We start from the raw sequence: 22,081 nt of genomic DNA, 5'->3' as shown, positions 1-22,081 counted from the left end.
TAAAATTTCCATTTATGTCTTCATCGCTAACTGTTACATTCAGTAAAAATTGGGTCTTTTACCAGACTTACCACTATTGAAGCTCTTTTTTCCTTTTTTGCATGCCTGCTTTTTCTCTTCTTTCCCTGTGACTCATCCTGTCCTTGTGAATCTGTCATTCTTTACAGTAACACCTGGACCTCATCCTCTGAATTTCCTTTTCCACTGCCTTCCCTGATCTGTCTGTCAGAGATCAGCTGTGGAAGAGCCCATGCTGGCAGCAACACTGTACTTCCAAGCAACGCGATAGCAAGTTTGCTCAGGTATACTTGAATTGTTGTTCTGAGGCTCTCGGTGGATTCAGGTGCTGTCCTTGGGCTGGTCGTTTTGGTCAGTCATGATGGCTACAGATCTACCTTTTTAAATAAAAACTTAGATTCTGCTCAATCTGAGCATTCATCTAGGTTGCCCCAAGTATCTTACCTATACTAGGACCCTCGTGCACTAAACCATGCACATCCATTTTTGTTTGCGGAGGGAGAGAATTGCCATGCCTCTCTGTGTGGGCTGGCTTTCACAACATGGGATTTTTCTTTCTGTCTCGTCACTTTACATTTGTAAGTTTGCCCAAGGTATGCTGCCAGAGATGGGGGAGAGAAATTTTCCGTTTTACCTGGCACTTGATGCCACCTGCCTCAAACTGGTTCTTGCAGGGGAGCACAGTCCAGCTGCTGAGGTCCCCAAACCTGTCTTGGTTTATGAATTCCCTGCAGAACGTGACTCCATTCTCTTTGTTTCAGGTGTTTTGCCCATGTGAAATGGATGTGCTTTTCTAAGAATATGGCTAGGTACATGTTTCCAGAGACACTCCCCTGAGGCGGGAGTACCAACAGCCCCTGTGGTAGGTAGGTTAGCTTGCCTTCCCCATTGGGCTACAAACAGATTTCTGTCTTCCCAAACACTACAGTTTGGCTTTTTCTTGGCTTTGCAGTAACTTAGACATTATTGCAAGGTGCAGGAATTACCAGCTGAGCATTATTTTTGATAGTCTGGCAGTTGGAGGTGCAGTAAGTGCTGCATTTCTGAGCAGACCATACATGACATGTTAATTAGGCTGCTGACAGACTTGGCATTTGGAGTGCTTTGGTTTCTCTCCTTTGACAGTCTTTAAAGGTCCCAACTGTCACATCCATGACTGACAGGACTGAAGACAACATATCCTCATGGGCTTCTTGCGTTTTTCTCTGTTTGGTATTTACTAATGGCAGGGATGGGAAGCTATCTTCCTGTTGCATTTCTATTGCTCTGGCTCCCTAGGGAGTATCTGAACTCTGCACTATCTATAACATGGTTTTGGTGGGGTTTTTTCAGTGAAGGCAGCATGGTTAGCTATGAGAAGTACCTCGTTGCCCTGGTTCTGTGCCTTAAATGCCTTTGAGTAACTTGGCCTTTTTCACATGCAGAGGGAGCTTCTGTAATAAGGAGTCACCAGGAGGCCTCGCCAGCGTGCAGCGTTCTGTACTGATTTAGAGGCACCTCCAGTCTGAACCAGTATGTCAGTTCCCATTGCTGCTCCTCGGTCTCCTCCTTCCTTCAGGCCTCCACAGTAGTCCAGACCTATACTGCCGCCTTCATTCCCACAGTCTGACACAAATGTGTCATCCCCTTGATGTTCTTTGGGAATAAGGGCCATTTTAAAGCCCTTTCTCTCATTTCTACGTAGTGCTGTGTTATTGGCATAACGGCTTTTCCCCAGCCTCAGGGGTACATTGTTCTGGAGAAAGGGAGAGGCAGTTTGAGTTAAGTGCAAAGAAGACATATCCAGCTTTCTCTGTGAGTTATTAAGGGAGCCACAGTGTGCCCTCTTGTATTAGCCCCCACATCAAGGGAGTTCTGTTAAATGCTTTTACAGGTAGAGAGGGTAATGCAAGAGAGCCAAGATGGTTAAGCTTGGTAAGGAAAAAAAAAAAAAAGCCAAATAAACATGCATGGAACATAATTTCCCATATTCAGAACAGATTATCACTGTGAATTCCGTCATGAACAGCAGACAGCTGTGTCAAGGATTTTCTGCACCAAGGTTAGTGCTGCATCCTCTCTTCCCACTTAACTATCATGGTGCTTGTTTGTCTTGAATTAGCCAATGTGATACTACCTGGGGTCTCAGTGGTGTTGGTCGCCAGGAAACAGAGCAAAAACATCTTTTATTATTTTTCTTTGCAAGCTATTGGATAAGTTCAGTTTCTGAGATGGGGGAGTAACGAGAACTGGAAAAAAAAGAGGATGGAGGCTTTCACTGTAAAATAGAGATATCTTCTTCAGATAACAAGAAACCATTTCCTTGTACAGGACAAACTACAGCTTCAGCTATAGATTATATAAAATACAGCTTCTATCTTTCCTTGCTTAAAAAAATGGAAAGATTGTGCAGTGGTTAAGGAGCAAAAAAAAGAACAGAAGAATTTATATATCTCAGCACAAATGTGACAAGTCTGGGAAAAAGGTACTAGGCAGCTGTCAGAAATGCAGGCTTAAGAGAAAAACTGCCTGTCCAAACTCCCTCCACAAAGAACTGCTGCTCTGAGAAGCTGTTTCATATTGTAGTGTGCTCTGTGGGGATCTGACATGTATCTGTTTCACACTGATTAACAGCAAGTCCTTTCCAATTGATTGTCCTTTGAAAAACACCAAACAGTACTTTGCATCAGCTGAGATCTGCCAATTGCTCTCCCCTTTTTCCTCTGTGCCCTGACTCTGTCCAGGACTTTTACCCGTAAATAAAAGCAGAGAGACTGACTGCTGGTGGCAATTTGTGAAAATCAGAGTGGGACCTCCTATCAACGCACTGTGAATAAAAAATCGTTATCCCTACTTGTCTAGCAAGGGCTATGGAGAGCCCAAATCAGAGCTCTAAGTATGTGTATATAGATTTATGTCAGATTTTTGCTATTCGGGTGATGCTTTCCATATGCTTTAAAAGCGTTACACCCTCTTCTTCCCCCCTCTGCTTCTCCTGTGATATATGGGTAGCAATACTAGATGTTGTTCAGCTGCACATCTCAAAGCGCTGTGCTGATGTCTGAAAGACCAGCTCCATTTTACAGATATTTTCCCCACACTAGAAAAAAAGTCAGTCTAAGCTGTAAGATTAGAACTTAAGAAATCCTTACAGAGCCCCGGAAGATATCAGACTAGACTGCCTGTCTCTTGACAAATTGATTACGGGACAGAAAACTGCCAAGTGCATGTTCTGTGCAGGATAGCCATAGGTGACAACCACTAGATGGTGCTGAGTATTAGACCCTCAAGAATACCCAAGTATCTTTTTTCTTTTTTTTTCTCTACTTTGTAAATGGGCGTTAGGACTCTTAATGCCGCTGGGCTCTGGCCCCATTAGCTCCATGCCCCCAGTTCTTCTCCACTGCTTTCAAGGCTTCCAGTGTGTAGTGAAATCTCAGAGGGTGCCCTTGCTACCAGCAGTGGGGAAGCCCTGCTGCAACTCTGGACAAAGAAACCAGGAGGTGGGGTAAGTACAGGTAGATAGACATAAGAGCTAAAAAAGTGGATTATCTTTATTTCACTCGATTGGAATAATCACCAGTTAAAAACAGAAAGTCTTCCTGCTAGGCATCATCCTTTAGTTGGATGTGTTTCACCACCAGCTGTGGCTTGTCAGTGGGTTCATAGCAAAAGCTTATTTCTCATGATGGGCTGCAGTAGGGGACAAGAAAGAGAAATTGCTGTAGCTAGCAGGTTTGCACTTGGGCAATAACCCCAACTGTCTCAGCCTGCCTTGCCCTAACCTTGGAGGGAAAGGAGCTGAGGGAAGCCCAGATGGGTCCTTGTCTTCCTCACTGCCTCTTTTGCTCAGGCCCTGCCCCTCTGGAAGGTGAGTCCTGTGATCTGCAGGGGACACCAGCATGGAAAAGTGGCCTATGAGCAAAGCCCAGAAGAACTGAGTTTGTCTAGCTTAGGGGAAACAAAGAACTGAGGGACAAGGAGATAAATAAGAAAAATATTGTCGTGTAGAGGAGGGGGATCGTCGTGGTCTGCTTTCTAGTCTAGCTAGGACAGGAGGTTATGGACTTAAATGTCAACGAAGGCGATTTGGGCTAGTCAGAGAAAAGCTTCCTTATGGTATGCTTTGCTTCATGACACAGGTCACATTGCTTCCTTGCAGGCATGCTGACTGGCTCCCCAGCTGCAAACCATCTGTGCTGCCCACTGACAAACCTGGAGGTGATAAAAACTGAAATATTTTAGCTAACTGTCCATGGGCATTCTGCTCCCATACACGCTACGTGCCCTTCAGTCACCCGCTGCCAAGACTGACATGCAGTGCTTCTCTCTGAACTACTTTAATTAATGTGTGCCTGCTCTGGATTTTTATAGCTCTTAAAAAGTAGCTGTGAGTGGTATCTTGTATCAGAGGGAGGTTTTATATCACTGCTGTGAAGCTTGCCATTGCTACTGCTGAGGAGGTGACCTTGGCACGTGTTCCTTCCCCTTCGCTCCACACACCATGTGTTAGCATCACACTTTGCTCTTCCAGTCAAATACTTCAAAAAAGGACACGAGCCAAATGAGGTTTCTTAGGGTTTTTGTTGGTTTGGTTTTTTGTTGTTTTTTTTTTAAATGCAACTTAGTAGCTTTCCAAAAACCCCTGCTCCCTTGAGAAGAAATATGAAAACAGACCTCCAGACCTAAACAAACTGTCTCTTGCCAAATAAGCACTCATTTTTTAAATCTCAGAACTTCACTTAGGGAAGACGATGAAGTCGGTAACCTCACCAGCCTTATTTTTCTATAATTACCTGTGAGGTTTTGGGGGGGAGTTTTTGTTTGTTTTCTTTTTTTTCCTTCCCTCCTGGGAAGTTAAATGGAGCTGCTGGGCAAGGAAACAAATTGTGCTGGAATCAAGATGGGAAATTCATGCCAGTAAAACCAATATGATTTTCTCACTTCTGTCTTTACAGGGCTATACTTATATCCCGAACAAAGATGAAGGGGGAAGCCTGGAAAACACAATCAACTTGAAGGGGATTCCAAAAGCCATGAGGTGCTGTGTTTTAGGCACACTGTAAAAAAAAAAAAAATAAAATACCCCAAATGATCCATGAGGGCAAGGACGAGGATGTAGGAGTTGCTGTGCTGGACTGAAGCCAAAGTCTAGCTAGTTCAGGATAATTTCTCTGAACTTAGTGGTCAGTAATGAGAGCTTGGTTCTCCCTAGATAGTTCGTTTTTCACACTTCATATTTTCAGGGTGAAAACTGATCGATATTTCTTGTGGTAGTTTGAGGAGAGCTAGGCAGAATTTTTCTAGCAAGTCTCTGATCACCGAGACATGTGGCAGTGCCTGCCTTGCTGGGGATGAGCTGTATGGTCAGCAGGATTTAATTTCACCTTCCCCTTTCTAAACACCAGGCAGTGAGTAGACTCTCAATGAGTCAGCTGTCTGAAAAACGTCAGCTAAAGTGGCTGCACGTGTTTCTACCAACGCGAATTCCCAAACTGCATTTAGGGTTTGAAGAGGGGGGAGAAAGACCCTGATTGATACAACGCTGCTTCAGTTTGCTTGGCTGGAAGGCTCCTGCGCGGAGGTACTGTCGGTCAGTTAACTGTTTTTACAAGGAAGAACTTCAAAGTCTTCACATGGATTGATCTTTGAAGTACTCTATTCTCTAGCTGGCTCTTTGTTTCTTTTAAGGATGGGAGATGCAGGGAGTAATGGTAAATGTAGTACGGGCATCTGTGGAATGAAGTGCTGGTGTTCAGGCAGATCCTGTGGTAAGCTACACAAGCTATTTTGCACATTTTAACCCCAGAGACTTCAATACTCTAGGTGTGCTAGTTTGATAGGCAAAAAAAAGGCTTCTCCACCCTTCTTCCTACATTTGCCAGTGGATTGTGGTGGTAGTGACATAAAAAGATGTAGGGCAACAGTGTCAGAGATAGGTAGTCCAGTTTCCCAATTACAATGTGTGGCAGAGGAAGAGAAACTTCCTCTACAGGTGTGCTAGCCTTGCTGCCCTTGCAGCTTTGACACGGAGGGGACAATGAAGGAGTTCAAGTTGGTTTTGTGGTCCTTATTGCCTCTGCTGAAACTGCTTGCCCATCTAGAGCTGCACTGTGCAAACAAAACCCTTGTAAGGTAACTTGATGATGAGCGAGTTGAGGAGATGGACCATAGTGGCAAGGAGACATGAGCAGATATCAACTGTTTGAGCTTGAGGAACACCTTGGCTGTGTCTTCAGTGGTAAAGTACTTAAATGTCAATGGTCCTTACTAGCTATGCCTATTAATGCCCACTGCGATGCATCAAGTGACTCATTCTCTAAGCTACTACAGACTGCCTGAAGAGGTTCCTCTGGATGCATCATTCTCTGTAATGATAGCCAGAACTTTAGACCTTGCTTACATGCTGTTAATTATTATTTTGATTGGGGGTGGATTTTTGGATGGTCTTTTTGTTTATCTAACTGACATTTGATCGGATGCTGTCAAAGGGGGGTGCAAAAGTCTGTTACATGGTTATAGTTCATTCCCCTGCCAATGCAGTGCTATAAACACCTTGAATCCGGCAGCTGTGTCCATCCTGAGGGAGCTGCACTGGTTTAATGCTGTCAGTGTATGAAAGCAGTATTGCTTGTGTATCAACAAGCTCCTCTTTCTTTTAACAGTGAAAACATGTAGCGAGTAAATGACATTTTTTCCATCAACAGAGAATAAAAGGCGTTCAATGTGTATGTCCCCGCCTCAGGCTCCTGGCTAGGTGTGTTTGTGCACTGCTGGCAGCCTGGGCTCCTGCTGCGACCCAGCAGACTTGTACAAAGGAGCCTGCTGAGGAACTGGGCACTGGAGTGCTGCTGAACTGAGGGGGGAGGTTGTCACAGCACCGGGGGCCAGCCCGCCTCGCGAGCAAAGGAGCAAGAGGCAGTCCTGGGGAACGCAGCTCCTCTGCTTCTCGCTTCAGTCATTCAGATTTCGCCTTTTGCTCCTGTTCCCTGTTAATTTCACATCAAGGAGACCCAAAGCATACAGGACAAATGTAGGAAATGCGTCACTGCTCCTTCAGACAGCTCCCCTGGGGAAGTCTGTTCTTGTCATTTCTAAAATCTCAAATCCCTAGAAAGGGCTGGTGGTGCCCCAGTAGCTGAGCTCATATTCAGCAGGTGGGGTGGTGGTAGGGCATTGCACCTCAAGCGCAGCATAGCTGGAAAGTGTCTAACAGCATTGGAAAAATGGTTCCCAAATGCAGCAAAATAGTTTTGGGGAGAAAAAACCCAACACAAAAATAGAGTGAGACTGGGGCATTTTAAGGAGACCAAGCTGCTGAACAAGATTTTCAGTGTTGCAGCTGATTGCTCTTCAGAGAGGGGAGGAAAGCGCTTTTCTTAAGGTGTGTCTGTCTGTCCCACTTAATTTCTGACCTCCCTGGTATCCATAAACTATCTTCTGAATCTCGTGGTCGAAGCTGTGAACTCCTGACTTCAACAAATCCACAGCAAAGCATGACACATGGGCTGAGGTCAAGAAATGACAAAATCAGTGGAGGTGCAAAATCAGAAGTACCTGCAAACCCTTCTAAATCTCAGGGGACTGGCTGTAGCACATTTATTGATTTCTGCCAAGTCCAGGGGCAAAAAATGGGCACCTGGATCAATGTGCAGAGTCTGCCTCAGTTCAGTCCAGGGAAGGCAGTGCCAGGTCGCTGGTTCCAGTGTTTTATTAGTGAAAAAAAAGCATCTGAGCCAAAAATGATCTGCAAGTTTTCTTATTTATACTGTAGTGGCTGGTGGCCTAACTATGCATGGAAATTTGGATGAGCCCCAGTTCATGATGAATGGGCAATGACCTAACGGTCTGATGCCATCACAAATCATTTCTGCTGCAGATGATTTAAAACAACTTCATTTTTAGATGGATATGGTGCTAATGGCACCCCAGATAACAGCCAGATCTTCCGTCATCCTTATTCCTCTCCCACAGTACCCCAGATTTACCAGCCCTCAGTTTTGTCCTGCCTCATCTGCGGTATGATCAATCCACCTTCTGTTCTCCCTCTTCTTCCTTACCATACACCTCCTTTCACTTGCTCTGGTAACTGTGCTCTTTTCTTTTTCCAGCAGGCATGTCCCGATGCAGCCAGGGCAGTGCTGAGTGTGCCCATGAGAGGAACAGCCTCCTGGCTTTTCCTTGTCATGCATGGGACGCATGGCTGAGGAATTCCTGGCATTCCCCAAAATTGCTCCTCTAGCGAGGGGTCTCTCGTTGCGGCTCCCTCTGAGACTCCGGGAGGCTGGACTTTAATTTCTAGATCCGTTGGACGTTTTTCATTGTGATTCCCATTTGTCATTCTCAACTTTACTGGCTCAGACCTTTCATTTCCCACTTCCCCACATCATAGAAGGCTGTCAACCTGTGTTATTTAATGACAGGGCTAGTTTTCTGCTAGCAAGCAGAAAATGCTTCACTTCCTTCGCTGCTGATTACACTCTCACATTGCTTATTCTTAGCTCTTTTTTTTGATCCAGGTGCTACGAAGAACCTGAAGGAGGAGAAGGCAGGAGGAGGGAGATGGGAAGAAGTGGAGCATTTGCTTCTCCTTGCCCATTAAGGATTGGGGTTTTTCCTTTCCTGAGTGTGGTTGTCGTCCTCCACCTTGTTCTGCAAACCTCCATCGTTCTCCATCTGTTTGTTTTTAACTTGGTCCGTCTTCCCTTGTGTTGCACTCCTTCCTCACTGGTCTCCCATGTCTGGTGCACGTACAACCTACTGAAGAAAACCCATGTGTTTCTGACAGCATCTCACCTCTGCTCTGCAGGGGAACGCACAAGATGGATTTGTCCCATTTAATTTTGCGCTTCATCACTGTGTGAGCTGGTCACAGATCAGCAAAGGCCACCTCCAGGTTCAGGTGAACGCTAAGGCTGCAAGGACAGTGGTGGGATCGTGGCCACACAAATCTGTACTCATTTCAGTCACAGGGCAGCCTTTCAGCTGGTTTCATTTGATGCTTTCAAATCAATTTAAGACATAGCTCAAAGCAAGAGGCTTAAACTCACTTAAATTGTCCTTTACGCCGCTATGGGGAAAATGGCATTCAGCCCAGGTCTGGGGGACTAAAGTCAGCCGCACAGAAGCTGACTTGGCTACGCTGGAGCAGGTTGCCGGCCGTGCGTAAGGGGCGGCTGGCAGCCGTCCCCAGCCTGCCCACGCTCTCCCTCCAGCTCCGCTTTTCCACTTGGTGGGCCATTTGCAGTGATGTGTCCTCAGAGACAGGCAGCTAAAGCCAGAGCAATTCTTGGTGCACCATGCAGGGTCCATCTTCTGAAGTGCCACTGGAACAGACAAAAATTTTGGGATGCTCCTGGCAGAGGATCTGGCTGAGAGCTGCTGAGAAGGGACCCTGGCCCAGGCCAGGCTGCGAACTGCTGCCCCTGCCCTTCAAAGCCATCCTCTGCTCTGTGCCATGGGCGCACCCTGCTCCACCCTGGGGATGTGGGCTTCCCCCGCCGGAGGGGGAGCACCCGGTGACGGTGGCAGAGCCCCCTGGGCTGCTCTCAGGGCCTGCCTGTGTCGATGGGATAGCTTTCACCTGTACGTGGCTGGCAGCATCCTTTTAAAGAAATCCGTTTTATTTATTTATATGTTATTAAAGGCAACGTTTGCCTATTTGAGGGCTGATCTCTCTCAGTGAAAAGGGAGACTGAGGCTGGCCAGGGATGAAGCCTAGTATTTCAAGGTGGCTCCTGCGTGTTGTATTGCAGTAATGCACAGTCCTTCTCCGATTCGTCATTGTGCAAGCATTTTCCATCCTTTTGGATACGTAAAGAGCCAGGCCTGAGAGGGTTCACAATAAACTTGTGTATGGGATGTGATGAGTGGACTAACACAGGGATAGGTCTGCCTATGGATGAAACGGGTAACCCCCCATGGGTATAGCTGACTGAGCTTCTCCTCTCCAGCAAGTTGAAGTCCATGGGAAAGGTACAGGTCGCTCCCAAACCAGAGGGACTCATGGGTGCCGACACCTCAGGTTTGACCATCAATCCACATCCCTCACATGAAGGAAAGCTTCGTCTCTTTGAAATCTCAGTTCTGTCTTCACATCTGACCCTTGCCTCTGTACTGAGTGAAACCGTACCCTCTTCAGTCCCAAATCCAAACCCCTGCAATGCCTTGATATGTCTACACCTGGCAGGCCCAGCTTTAGTGTATTAGCTCCTCTGCAAGAAAAAGAGCTGGCAAAGGAGGGGAGAGCAGCTGGCTTTCTGATTTGAAGATGCTTTTGTTGTAAAGCACCTCAAAAATGACAATTTACAAGGGTAGTTTCTGAGAAACAGAACGAGCCTCCTTTCCCATCCACTGGAAATGTCCATGTTTCATTTTTTCTCCATCTCTTCCCATTTTTCCTTTTTGACAAACGTTATTTATAAGCTGTAAGAATAAGAAGCAGGTTTTTCCTTCCAAATACAAGAAGGGCTTATCTCAGGCCATTCCTTGAAAATTATTAGCTGCAGCACGCTCTGCCCCAGCTGAGAGGTATGAAATGTGGCTCTTCTCCTTGGCACCACTGCTCAGAGAAGAGTCTAATGACATTGGATCTTTGCTCTTGAAAAACAAGCCATCTTAAGTCTGCGTCTTGGTCTCACTGCAAACACTGGAAGAGAAAGAAATGCTCTGGGAGATGCTGTAAAGCCTAGATGTGGGAACTGAGTTTTTAAGTTAGGCTTCAAAGCTGAATTTCATGGGGGTGGTGAGAGCGGCCTCGGGTGGGCCAGAGCTTGGAGGGCGCAGCCACGACCACTGAGGTCGGAGCAGCCACCCATCTTTGGACAGACCAAATCCCAAACACAATGAGGCTGCTTGTACGACAGCCTTCAGAGTTTAATGAGGATGTGATGTTTGGAGAGCAGAAGAGATAAATAAAGAAAAAATAGAATAGATAAAATCTATCTAAAATCTATGTTATCCTGGATTATCTTGGGAGGGTTGCAGAAGTCCCTGAGGGCTGGAAACCTTTCAGAGCTGGAAACCTTTCAGAGCAAACCCGTCCTTCAGAGCTTGGCAGGGACCAAATGGCCCTATGAGACGTCCTCTCCTGCCACAGCTGTCCTCCCAGCGAGCTCCTCCCTGGACCTGATGATAGAGGGAACCTGGTATCTCCTTCCCCCCTTGCTCTGTGCCTGCTGCCCTCAGCTGCGCCTAGGGCTGCCAGGTAGGGAAGAGCTGCCTCCCATCCCTGGAGACACGGGTACAGGGGCTGCTGCTGCCCAGTCGGGGCAGGAGCGTGGCACATGAGAGCCCAGTGCGTGTTCGAGGTGCTGCGATGGTGGGGCCTGAGCTTGCCCTGTGCTGGAGCTTGGACAGAGCCTGCCAGGCTGAGACGGCTGCTTGGAGCAGGAAAGAGCCAGGCTACGGAGGATGAAAGGCTGGTATTGCGCTGACACACCGTAGCGTAACTGTCTGCGGGCTGAGATCGCACCCAGCTGTCCATGGGGCTTTAAAACCTGGGCCTATTGATATGGTTATTTTTGTCTACATGGATTTTACTGCGCTAAAATAACCTGTAAGTGTTCTTCAGCATGCCATTAAGCAATATGATTATAATTGTTGCACATAGGCTTTTTCATCGTCTCTCTGCAGAGAGAGGTATGTTGCAGCAGACACAGTTGTAGAGTAATTACACGCGCAAGTAGTTATCTATTTGCTAGAGATGGCACATTTCTTTGATCTTGCTGTGACCTTCAGACAGAAATGGTCAGGCTTGTGATGGCTCTTAGCTCCTGTGGGAGATACTTTCCTTGTCTGCAGCTAGCATCAGATAAAGTAGTGCCTGCTGCAAACTCGAGTTAGACTCGAAACTAATCTAAGCACGTGAAACACATGTGCACACGTGTACATGCATGCAAGGATGTAGCTCTGCATCTGCAATGCCGCAGTAATGTGCTGAGCATCTCTGCAGACATGGAAGCGTTCAAAGAGTACCGCTTAGACTCACAGCGCCTTAAGCAGTTTCTCCCATTTCTCACTCTGTTTTTCTGGCTGCTGTGCTCCCGCAGTGGCAGCTCTTCATTGCCAAGCCTTGCATTCAGGTATTGGAGACAATTATGAGCAAAAATGAGGGGTCATTTTTTAAATAGTGACATTTCTTACTTCATAATTCCCATCCCTTCTCCTGTGCAAAAGTGGTGGAGGTCATTTTGTTCAGCACTTCTAAAGCATTCACCTTTAGGGGGGAAAAAATGTTTGTCCTAAAATGTGAATATTTAAAGAATATTAATCTGACCTTCCCTATTACTATTACAAATGTAATCGCTATTACATTTCTTTATTATACAGTGCATATTATAAAAATGGCTTCCTAATGATGAAGCACCTTGCCTTTCAAGGAGAGACAGAAAGTCTGGGGCTCCTCTATTTGGGGAAGGGGAAGGCTGGCTGAGAGGACAAATCATGGAGGTAGTGGATAGGGTGGATGAAGAACTCCCATGCACCAAGTCCCACTGCTCTGGGGCCAGGCGGCACTTGGTGGAGCGTGTAGGAGGTTCTTTTCCAACAGGTAAAAGATAAAGCGTTGTTGCACAGTGAGTAGTGAAGTATTGGACCTTGCTGTCACAGGAGGTGGTGGAAACAGATGCTGTTAATGGGTTAAGGCAGCGATTAGCTACACTTATCGGCTCTGTTGCCATAACCGGATCCTATGTGGAATAGCAGGACTGTACCCTCCAGCATCCCATACAAGAGGGGCAGGTATCCCAGGGGAATATGAGAGGCACGGACTGCAGGAAGGGGCCAGGTTTATGAGCTCTCCCTAGACAGCATCTCTTCTGACCACTGCCAGAGACGGGGTGAGAGGGCAAAATGAACCATTGGTTTCACTCAGTAAAGCATAACTTACGTTCTTGCTAACTATGTCCCAAATGCTACATTTTCTAGCAGTCCTTTGGGATGTTTTGTAATAGACAGCCCCTGGTGTCAGGTATGTTCATGGTGAGGCTGTCAGCTCGGGCACCAGCACTGGCAAGCTTTGGAGGAAAAACCTGCCCTCAGGCTTGCACCTCCAAATCTCCTTTCATTCTGATCAGCAAATCGGGCTGCCCATGTGCCTGCTACCGGACTCGGGGCTGGAAAGGGCCCGCAAGTGCGGAGATACCAAACAGGGATGATGAGAACTCAGTTCCCCAAAGCCAATGCCCTCAAACCCTCACCACCTCCAGCTGGAGCCAAGTGCTCCCAGCACCTAGCCGCAGCAAAGTCAGGCCTGCCGCCAAGGAGGTTACGTGCACCTGCACCAGATCCCAGCTGCCTTCAGGGAGGGGGTTCCTGCCAGTGCTTCTCTCACCACCCCGACCGTCGGTGTACTTTTTGCGCTTCATTAATTCTGGGCTGCAACACGGCGCGGGCCAGCCTGGCTTTCTCATCCTCCTGTGCTGCCTCGGTGCTTAAGCCCAACGTGGGAGAGAAACGCTGAATGCTGACACTGAAACCCCGACAAAATGAATGAGAAGGGCTGAGCGAGGAGGGTGGGTACGTCACACACAGGCTGCTGACCTGTCCCACCGCCGGCAGAGGCTGGAGTTGTGCAGGCATTTAATCACCAAGTCTTGCCAGGCAGAGCTGTCACTGCTGAGGGTTTCTCATCCAAAACAACCGGACCTGCACGATCCCAGTGCAAGGGGTTCCCACGCTGGATGACTTTATAAAGTCGTGACAGGACAGCAGCTCCGTTTCTGCAAGAGCTTCAAAATAAGTTAGCGGCGGGTTTGTGGACGCTTAGCAATACCTGGATCGTTGTTTAAAGCGATCACAATGGCAAGGGACACTGCCAGGCTCAGAGCGCGTACCTGATTCTTCAATCAGAAATGGTGATGTAACCGCTCGCTGGCCTGCTGCGGGTCAGCAGTTTTTATCGGTTGCAGTTCCGCTGGGGCTATCCTTTCAATAAATATTCTTGCCATCCTTGAAGTCCCCTTCTCCCACCGCCCTGGGAGTAAAGATGTTCCAGTATAACACAGATGGAAAGGGTAGAAACTAAAAAATCTTTAGCATCGTGTTGATCTGCCTGGATCGCGCCCCGGACATTACAGGGATGCGTGATGTCCTCTGGGCTCCAACATCTTCCGTGACTTTCTTATACTCCTCAGTTGCCACCTGGAGAGAGATCTCAGTCCCAGCAGGCAGAGGTATGGGATCAGCCTCGCTGCGGGGCACTGCAGGGCCTCTGGAGTTGACAGATCTGTGGCTCCTATTTCTGGGCTCCCCTCAGCCTGGAGTTTCTCACGCTTAGTGCCAGGGCTGGAATGTTTTGGAAAGTTTTCCATTAATTGTCTAGGCTATTTTGAGTGATACAGCTTCAAAAATAAATACATTGCTGTGACTTTTAGGAAAGTTAAGCACTTTTTATTGCATTCGACTCAAACCCCGTCTGCTGTGCAGGGTGCAAGCCCCTTTTATGGGATGTGTGAGAAACTGGGTAGGATATTTTTCACAGGTTATTTCCCAGATTGTTGTGTTTTCACATGGAATTCCTTTGTAGTGGAAGACGGGAGTTTCATCATTTTGCCAGATGAGCGTTTCAAGCTGCTTCTGCTTTGCAGCCAAGAGGACTGTTATGAGCACTAACCTGGTAGCTACACTGAGCTGTAAAAGCTTTGAATTTCTATGAGGATTAAATTGCAGTTCAGGTCGCAGTCGGCACTGTGGTGAGCTGCCAATAAAGGAGAGCAAATTGTCGTCAGATCGTAATAAAAAGATTTTATTGTTAATTAATTCTGAGCACCAGAAAAAAGTGCTACGTGCTTTACCATAAAGGTGGGAAATAAATCCATGTCCTAGAAAAGATGCAGCAAGGAAGAGAAGCGAATTATTTGGGGTGAGAAAAGGAGATAAGAACAGTGGTAGGAGGGAGAGCAAAAATTTATGTCAGGCTCATAAAGTGAATCAGCTTGATTATAAGTGGATCTTCTAGTTAATAAGATGTATTAATATGTAATTATTACTACTTAAATATTTATTCTGTTTCTACACTTTTAAAAGATTGCACGACGGCGGCACGAATTTAGAGCATTTTTCGGTGCTGTTGATAGCTCCTGCCTGCTTCTGCCGTAACTCCGCTCCTCACGAAGGCTGCACCTGCTCTTGCGGTGGCAGACAGGCGAGATACCTGGCTCAGAGGGGGTTAGTGGGGCTGTGTCCCAAGCGGGAGAAGGGGCGTCCCGCATCCTGGCTAACCAGCTCTGAAGACTTTCCTGGCTCCTCCGTGCTGTCAGAGATTCATCTTGCTGCTGTCTGCCTTTCAGCGGGCGTTTTTCTCTTTGTACTTGAAGAGCACAAGTGCAACGTGGAACTGTTAATTACAGCTTATCGGGAATTCTTCTCTATGCTCTCAGTTTCATTAAGAAACATGCTCATGAAAATAACGTTAAGGTTACAGTGACCTTAAATAGCACTTACGACAATGTTTAACTGTACGATTTAAAGCACCTGAAATCCTAGTTCCCAGTTAACCATATGCTATTTGCCTTAACTTGGCCCTGAGTCACTCCCCTCCACCACCTTGCTGTTTGCACGCTGGCCAGAAACAATGAGCCAGAAGGTATTTCTGTCCCGGTCAACAGATATGCCACCCTAGGCAGCTCATCTTCTGTTAAATGCAGAAATAATTGGCATCTGCCCTCTGTGCCTATTCCGATTGGGCTTTATCAGGATAAATTAAGGACGGAGCCGCTCGAGGGGGAGTGATACGTCTGTCCGGGCTTTCTTTCGTGCCTGTGGCCGTGGCGTTGGTGCTGAAGGGCTGGAGACGGCCTGAGCAGTACCCAGCTCTAGGCAGGGCATGATCAAGACAAGCTGTTGGGCTCCTGGCGCACCTTGTAGTTTCCCAGTGGTGACTGAGGCCAAGGATGTGCAGGGTGATATATGACCTGAGGCACAGCAATATGGATTTTCAGAAACCCACACACATACCCACACCCTCTGACCAGCATGAGAAAGCTTTTTCAGACAAGGAGAGTATTTCAGGCAGTTTAGGAATTTGGCCAATGTAGATGAGTAATGCAGATAGATAACATTTTTCTTTTTCTTTTCGACAGCCACGCGGTGGAGGACGGTGGCACACACTGCCATTTTGGCTTTACGGTACGGGTAAACATGTCTCGGAGGTTTACAGGGGTATGATTTGGATCTGGATGAAGAGCATGGTGAGATGCTGTGGTCATCAGAGGGACCTTTCATCCATTACGGGGGAAGGCCTTCAGCTCTTTCTGCCCATTGGGACAAACATTTCCCCTTCTCCCTCCTTTTCCTGGAGTTTTCCTGAATTGAAATCAGGGACGAGCTCTGAGTCCTCTCCCTTCAACAGGTAAATTGCTTTCACCCACTCCTACCCACCTGTTCCTCACCTGGAAGCAGATCATTGACCCTGCTTGGGAAAAGACGGGGAGCTTCATCAGGGAGGGCGAGTGTCCAGCCCAGGGATGGGCCAGAGGAGGAGGAAGGAGCCACTTGGTGCCAGCAAGTTCAGAGAAAACCATCCTGAGATGTCTCGCTTTCTCCCAGGCACCCTGCTCTGCCCGTGCAGAAGGAGCTCTCCGAGGAGTGGTCTCTTGTGAAAAATCCCTGAACTGTGGCTGGTCCTCCCTTGCATAATGTAGCTAGGAGCCATGACAGAGGCTTAGCTAAGAAAAGGATCAGAGCTGTCTCAGCTGTGTGTATGGATGGGATTTGAGGTGAGAATTAAAAGAAGGAACTCCTGCGGCTGGAGGGCTATAGGGAGCTAAGCCATATTTATGTCCTTGTCCCTCGCGGCTCTAGAAGACACAGCTTTCTGGCTCTTCGGTCCATAGCGCATGCAGCGAGCAGGCAGGAGCCAGCTGGGTGCACAGTACTTTCATGCAAGGTGGAGCTCAGCTCCCGGCCAGCTCTGGGCAAGCGGAGCTGCCTCTCCCTGAGCAAGTCCTCTTGTCCCAGCGGGACAACATGCCACTCTCGTTTCTCCCAGTTGACTGCTCTCCTCTCTGCCACGGTGGCTGCTGATGGAAGCTCCCAGGCAGGGAAGTGTCTCCTGCCAGCCTAAAAAAAATGAAGCCTCTCTGGCAAGGGCACAGCTGCACATCCCATCATTGCGTGACCGGCTCCAGCCCCTGAACCCGAATGCTAATTTTCTTTAAATGTTCTTAGCTAAACTCTGGATGACTGTTCAAACTGTTTCCAGAGACTAGACAAACCTTATGTTCATGTTTCAGGTGGCACTTCCATGCCTAGAAGCCAGAAATACAGGGGACTTGATTTCTCAGATCAGAGTAGTGCTAAGAAAAACCTTTTGGTGTTCTCCAGATGTTTCATAGTTGAAAGCTCAGCTACATTTTATGTCAGATGACTGCAAAAACATGCACTTTGTCTCACCATAACTATAAAGCAGGCACACTTCGCTTTTTCTAAAGACTAATCTGGATGATGCTTGTCTTTTCTTCCCCTGCAATAAAGATCTTCTCAATTTTATGGGGGCAATGTGGGACACCAGATCTGCTCTCCTAGATGTTATTGCTAAGGCTGTAAGCCAAAGACACAAAACTGGCTTCCTGAGAGCACTTTTTAGTATTCACGGTCCTAGGAGATCTCTTTCCATTGAAGATGATGCTGATTAGGGCCTTGGTGATTATAAATAAAATAAAAGTTCTTAATCCCCTACATAAATTTCCTCCAGGTCGTATTCCTCTCTCCCCTTTCTGTGTCTAGGTTACTCACCAAATACTTAGCCTATGCTCATGTTAAAGAATCAGCCACCTGCATTGCCAAGGGGTCCCTTATGCTATTCTACTGTCCAAAGTTTGTCACAAAATAAGAAAGGACTTAACATCTCTAACATGGAAGTAACAGCTCTGGAGGAAACTGAAAAAGAACGAATGTGGTGGCAAGACCCCATCATTCTGCTGTGAGGTTCGTATTATCTTGATTTGTTTAGTTTATTATATTATGTTTCTCAGGTCACTTCTCTTAGGGCATTTATTGAATTAGCTGATGCTTTTGCAAAGATCAGCAGTGAAGTATTATCACTGTTAATATTCATTGTATGTCTACATTGCAGGTTGTGTTGAGTAGAGATCTCCGTGCCAGACTGCTTCTGGTACTCATTATCTCTGATGAAGCTGGCTTTAATACCTGTATGCAACATTGCAGCTTACAGTATAGCTATACTTGAACAATTTATATTGTCAGAGATCCCTGTAGAAACATAAGGTTAGAAGTTGTACTGTCTTTCAAAAGAAAGATTAGATTCTGGAGCAAAGCTCTGCAGTCAGAGGTGAAATCATTGCAAATTCTGGCTGCAGAACACCTCGGGTACCAATATCTTGGACCTGGGAGCTAGTCATCCTGCAGCGAGGTATTTGTGCCCTGAAGATGAAACATTGCTGTGGAGACACTTTCAAAGCGTGTGGAAGCCTGGTGCTGCAAAAGTACATGTCTTTTCTGCTGGAGCTGTGCTGAAGGTTCTGTCTCCCTCAGGTCAGCCAGCTCTAGTCCCTAACCCTTTCCAGCTCAAACAGGTCGCAAAGCTTAAGCAATGCAAATAATGGGTGTATATTGGGTTTGCGTGGCAAGGTTTTGGTAGCGGGGGGGCTACAGGGGTGGCTTCTGTGAGAAGGAGCCAGAAGCTTCCCCTATGTCCGACAGAGCCAATGCCAGCCGGCTCCCAGACGGACCCGCCGCTGGCCAAGGCCGAGCCCATCAGTGACACGGGTAGCGCCTGTGATAACATATTTAAGAAGGGGAAAAAAACCCACCCTGCACAACAGCAGCCGGAAGAGAGGAGTGAGAATATGCGAGAGAAACAACCCTGCAGACACCAAGGTCAGTGAAGGAGGGGAGGAGGTGCTCCAGGTGCTGGAGAGATTCCCCTGCAGCCCGTGGTGAAGACCATGGTGAGGCAGGTTGTCCCCCTGCAGCCCATGGAGGTTCATGGTGGAGCAGATATCCACCTGCAGCTCGTGGAGGAACCCATACCAGAGCAGGTGGATGCCCAAAGGAGGCTGTGACCCCGTGGGAAGCCCGTGCTGGAGCAGGGTCCTGGCAGGACCTGTGGACCCGTGGAGAGAGGAGCCCACGCTGGAGCAGGTTTGCTGGCAGGACTTGTGACCCCATGGTGGACCCACGCTGGAGCAGCCTGTTCCCGAAGGACTGCACCCCATGGAAGGACTCACGCTGGAGAATTTCATGGAGGACTGTCTCCCGTGGGAGGGACCCCACGCCGGAGCCGGGGAAGAGTGTGAGGAGTCCTCCCCCTGGGGAGGAAGGAGCGGCAGAGACAAGGTGCGATGAACTGACCGCAACCCCCATTCCCCGTCCCCCTGCGCTGCTGGGGGGAGGAGGGAGAGAAATGGGGAGTGAAGTTGAGCCGGGGAAGAAGGGAGGGGTGGGGGAAGGTGTTATTAAGATTTGGTTTTATTTCTCATTATCCTACTCTGATTTGATTGGTAATAAAGTAAACTAATTTCCCCAAGTCGAGTCTGTTTTGCCTGTGATGGCAATCGGTGAGTGATCTCTCCCTGCCCTTATCTCGACCCACGAGCCTTTCGTTATATTTTCTCTCCCCTGTCCAGCTGAGGCGGGTGAGTGATAGAGTGGCTTGGTGGGCACCTGGTGTCCAGCCAGGGTCAACCCACCACAATGGGTGTCTGCAAATCTGGCTTATCTGTGCTGAACTGGGTACCTGCAGGCAAGTGTGAGCTGCTCGGCCAACAGCTCTGGGGGTGGGTGACTCCATGCTTTTGCCGGGGTCGTAGGCAGAGCTTCGCTACCCCACGCTCTGGCTGCATTTCTGCAGGAACAACCCGTGCGCTCCTGGGCTGACTCCTGAAGGGACAGGGGAGTAAGAGACATTTCCTCCTATGAGAAAGACCTCTTGAACTTCAGGTTGTCCTTCCTGCGTCAGAGCTGACTTCTGTTTGGGGCTTTGCTGAAGCTTGCCTACGGAGCTCTCTGCTTGTTTCTCACACTTACCTACAGGCCACCCGGTGAAAAGGATTTGGGGTCTTCAAATGAAAGGGTTAAATTATCTGGGTTGTGTTTTTCTTGTAATTAATGAGTTGATTTAATGAAGGAAAGTAGTCATTCTGCACAGGAGGATTCCTGCCACTTGTGTATGTTGTCAGCAGGCCACATTACCCAGTACAAGTAAACTCTGAGTTTTTGGTTTTCCTGTGCTGTTTTCTGAACTGCTGGCAATGCTCTGGGAATAACAGGATGTGATGGGGGCCGAATAGCAAAGAGGGCTCAGCGGCATGTTTTGCAGGCATAAGAAAGTGCTGCTGAGAGCTCAAGAGCCTCCTCTCCAGGAGCACGAGCTCATTAATGACTGGGAGCACCAGCGGCACGTGGTCAGCTTTCACGGCTTGTGTGTAAGGTGCTTCCAGCGATGAGGGCCAGCTGGGCGCGGGCAGCTGCGGGCTGAACCCTGCCGTGGGCAGTGCCGTCCTGCCCCGCACGGCTCCCTGCACGCGTGCACGGAGGTCAAGTGCCAACACAGCCCGAGCTCTCTGCTGAGACGTTCCCCTGGGCAGTGACTGCAGCTCCGAAACACAGCGGGACTGGATTACTCTGCTGCCTTGCTCACCTGGCAGTGCTTTGCACTTGCTTAGCATAGGGGTTGATGGCTACTCCAGGCAGGAGAAGGCTTGGGGCCAGCCCTAAGAGTGTGAGCCTGTACTGTAGTATGGACAAGGTGCTGGGATTTATTAGAAGATGGCAAATGTTAGACTGCACTTGCAGAAATGAAGTGTTAATGCTGTGAAAATAGAGGGCTTCTCCAGCCCTTGTCCTGCACAGGGAATAAAATGCGAGGCGTCTTTGCCCAGAAGGTGGTATCTGCGCTGGAAAGGGAAGAGTGCTCAGAATGATGTTGTCCCTGGAGAATCTGAATCTGAAGAGTCAGGGAGCTGGGTTTCTTCTGAGCAGAAAAGAGGAGATGCTGGGCTGACCTTGCAGAGGACTTCCCAACCATTAGAGGCTTGGCTGAGGCCGAGATGCTGGTGGGGTGGGGATCGCCATCAGGATGCTTGAAAGTGGTGAAATGTGGTGTGGGGAGGCAATGGTGACAGCACGGCGGCTTATAGGGTGCGCTAACAGGGAGGGCAACGGAGGAAGGAAGTGAATGGCTGCGGTGCAAGGGGGAAGCAGCATGCTTGGAAAGACAGGAGAAGGAGTCTGTTTAGTTCAAGTGTTGGGGCAGAGGGTTTTCTGTTTCGCGCACACCTCTCTCCATCACTGTCTGAGTGATTTGCTTTTCTGTAGCCAATCTCACAGGATGGTGAGGAAAGACTAAGAAAGAATCAAGCAAAGTCTGGTATGATCTGCACAGTGGTGAAAGAGGAGACAGTGTATGGGGCTGGCTCTGCTGTCACAGGGACATGAACACATCTTTCTCCCGTGTCTTTCCCTTTTCTGAATCCTGGATACAGCTCCTCTGCCTCTCTTCGTGTCCCTCTGCAACCCAGGCAGCTGCTGGATCCAAACCCACATAGGAGAGAAGCCGCCCTTTTTTTTGTAGGACTGTGAAAGATAAAGAGACTGAAAACAGTGGGAGCCCAGCTTCCACAGGTTACTCGTACCACTGGGACAGACGTGGACTGGGCAGCTTGGACTAATTATGTTTTTGTTGACCCCTTGGAGGACTTTGCTTTTGCCTTGAATGTCTCAAACTTCCCCTTGCCGCTGGCTGCGATCAGCCGGCCTGGGAAGCTGCGGGTGGTTGATGGGTTATTGGGAAGGGTACCTAGGAGGATGTGAGATGCTTTGTAACACCTTTCCGCATCAGAAATGCAGTGTGCTTTGCAGGGAGGCTGGTGTGGAGCCATACGGCAGCCCTGGGAGGCGGTGGTCCTAGCAATAGCTTTCTGCCCCAAGTGCTAGCACAGTACAAGTCTGACGGATTAATTTTGTACTGTGCTGTGCTTCAGGAAACAAGTGGTGCGCAGGCAAACCTGAAAGGACAATTTAGCAGGGCAGGTTGTAATTACATTTAGAGGGATTTGGCCAGGAGGAAGGTAGGCAAAAAGTCATTTAGAAGCCCTGCTGCCATTTTCCATACTGTAATTCA

At 48.2% G+C, this 22,081-nt stretch overlaps 1 long non-coding RNA gene across 1 annotated transcript; it reads left to right on the top strand.

Moving 5' to 3' along the window:
* The first annotated feature begins 3,360 nt into the window (after window positions 1-3,360).
* On the top strand, window positions 3,361-9,328 carry LOC142409742 (uncharacterized). Its single transcript, XR_012775758.1, has 3 exons — window positions 3,361-3,505; window positions 4,956-5,038; window positions 8,517-9,328. It is a non-coding gene; the product is annotated as an uncharacterized LOC142409742 (long non-coding RNA).
* The last annotated feature ends 12,753 nt before the right edge of the window (window positions 9,329-22,081 follow it).

The sequence above is a fragment of the Mycteria americana genome, chromosome 5 (genome assembly GCF_035582795.1).
Source record: "Mycteria americana isolate JAX WOST 10 ecotype Jacksonville Zoo and Gardens chromosome 5, USCA_MyAme_1.0, whole genome shotgun sequence".
NCBI classification, from domain to species: Eukaryota; Metazoa; Chordata; class Aves; order Ciconiiformes; family Ciconiidae; genus Mycteria; species Mycteria americana.
The sequence above is the reverse complement of the archived record's forward strand: the minus strand, read 5'-3'. Positions and strand labels throughout refer to the sequence as shown.